A 2,537-nucleotide genomic window follows, 5' to 3' on the forward strand; every position below is an offset into this window, starting at 1 on the left:
AGAAACAAAGAAAAGAAATATCAACACAGAGAAAAGTTTAAAATGTAGGGTATCAAAACTAATAATGAATTGCTTATTCAGGAATGAAGGTAAAATACAAAGCAAAGGATATAGGTAATAATAATAAATGTATTAATCAGTTCTAATGTGTCACATCAATGCTAAGAATTTAAGATACGTTTTCTAATTCTCAGGAATATTTTATCAGAAATACAGACAATATTACCTCTATTTTGCAGATATGATAGTTTATAAAAGTTCCCAAATTATAAACTTGCAATTCAAAAGCTAATAAAGAAGAAAATAATGGAAAATGACTGAAATGATATTTGGAAATGCACATAAGAAACTCATTTTATATATTCAAGAAAAAGCACAACTATGAGAAAATGTATATTTATTTTCTCTAAAATGAAGCAATTAAATGGTTATATGCATTAAAGATAATGAAAAGAAAGCATAAACCCCTGGGTCCTAAAATATCTCCATGGCATTCCATGCACACTCATCTTAGCAAGAATGCCTTAAAAGATTCTATTTCCCACCCTGAGACAACCTAAGGAAATGGATCCTTGAAAGTTAAGTTGGATTTCAGCACCTTCCTGAGAACTTCTTTGACATCTTTGTTCCTCAGGCTGTAGATCAGAGGGTTCAGCATGGGAATCACAACCATGTAGAACATGGATGCCACGTTGTCAGCATCCTGACTGTTGCCCAGACTGGGTCAACAATAGAGGAACAGAATTGTTCTGTGGAAGACAGTGATGGCCGTGAGGTGGGAGGCGCAGGTGGAAAAAGCTTTGCAATTTCCCTCAGCCGAGTGCATCCTTAGGATCGTGATGAGAATGAACAAGTAGGAGAAGAAGATGATGTTGTTGGTAAGCATCTCATTAACAGTGTGCACAATAAATGCTATGAGTTCATTAATAAATATGTCAGAGCAGGCAAGAGAAAAGACAGGTGGTAGATCACAGAATAAATGGTCAACCACGTTGGACTCATAGGATGGGATAATAAGAGTTAAACACAAGTGAATCAGAGCACACACAGATGCAGAGGTATCAGACAGAAATCAGCTCCATACTAATCTTTTGGGACATGGTGAGCATATAGAGTAGTGGGTTACAGATTGCCAGGAAACAGTCATAGGGCATAACTGCCAGTAGGAAAACCTCAGTGACCACACATGTGCAGAAGAAGTAGGAATGCACCATACACCCCAGGAAGGAGATGGTTTTGTCCTCATTTAACATATTAGCCAGCATCTTTGGCACAATTGCTGTTGAATAGCAAAAATCTACAAAGGACAGATGGCTGAGGAAGAAGTACATGGGGTTGTGGAGTTGAGGGCTGACCTGAATCAGTGCCATCATGCCCAAGTTAGCCAAGACAGTGACTCCATAGATGAGAAGGAACAGCAGGAAGAGGAAGATTCTCAACTCAGGGACATCTGATAACCTGAGGAGAATGAATTCTGTTACCTTGGTGCAATTTTCCTCCACCATTGCCATCTTGAATGAGGTCAGGGAAAAGTATTATATGTTTTATTTTTCTGGAAAACAGACCTTTCAGAGAAATATAAAAATATATTATTGATATCAGAATAGTTATACCATGGCTAAACAGCTGTCAAGTAATTTAAAATGTCACATAACTCTGAAGACGCCACTGACCTGAATTAGTTCATTTATAAATAGTAACCTTATACTACCAAGTCTTTGTATCACTGTAAGTTCACACAGGCATTAAGTTAGGGTGGTCCATGGGCTTTATAATAATGATTCATTTTAAAGCTAACTATAAATTAATCTGCATTCTCTATCATACTTACTAAGTTGTGTCTAAATGCAATGAACAACACTATGATCCTATGTAATATGGACTGTTTATTAGTATAGTGTATCATTATCTTTAATTTGCCCCAACTGAGGTCAGCAATTCCAGTCTTGGGAAGTTGAACATGTATTTGGGAAAAACTTTAAAAGTTCAAGACAGACTTTTAAGTTTAGAGTTATGCGGAAAGAATGTGAAATGAAAGAGTACAGTGAAATCAGGATAATTTTACTTATAAAATAAACAGTTATTTAATTTAAATAGTCATCAATGTTAGTGCTGACACTGAAAGATAAATTTTATATATAATTGTTTCTAGAAAACAACTAGGTATCATGTATCTGAAGTCTTACTCCACACAATAACCAATGGTTAATCACTCCTTTGTTTACAAGAAATTTTTTTCTTAGTGATCTGTAACAAGTGCTTAAATATATTGAAAATGTGAAATAATTAGAAGTTACATAAAATCATTACTTTTGATATTAGTAACAGAAAAATCTTAATAGTTTATCTTAAAAGTGTTAAAAAATAGGGCCGAGTATTTATCTCAGTGGTTCTGCTGCCTGCCTTGCAAGCGCAAGATGAGAAGTTCAATCCCCAGTACCAATAAACAAAACAACACCACCACCAACAACAGAAAGTGTTAAAAAAATAAGGAAAAGGTTAAACTGTAGTCCATAATATCTAGGGTCAAAAATATA

General features: G+C 35.0%; 1 pseudogene; it reads right to left on the reverse strand.

Moving 5' to 3' along the window:
- Positions 1–556: 556 nt before the first annotated feature.
- Positions 557–1,505, reverse strand: LOC101712925 (olfactory receptor 5L1-like; annotated as a pseudogene).
- Positions 1,506–2,537: the final 1,032 nt, after the last annotated feature.

This window comes from Heterocephalus glaber, unplaced genomic scaffold (assembly GCF_053883595.1).
Source record: "Heterocephalus glaber isolate CG9 unplaced genomic scaffold, H.glaber_assembly_v1.0 deba00001673, whole genome shotgun sequence".
Taxonomy (NCBI): domain Eukaryota; kingdom Metazoa; phylum Chordata; class Mammalia; order Rodentia; family Bathyergidae; genus Heterocephalus; species Heterocephalus glaber.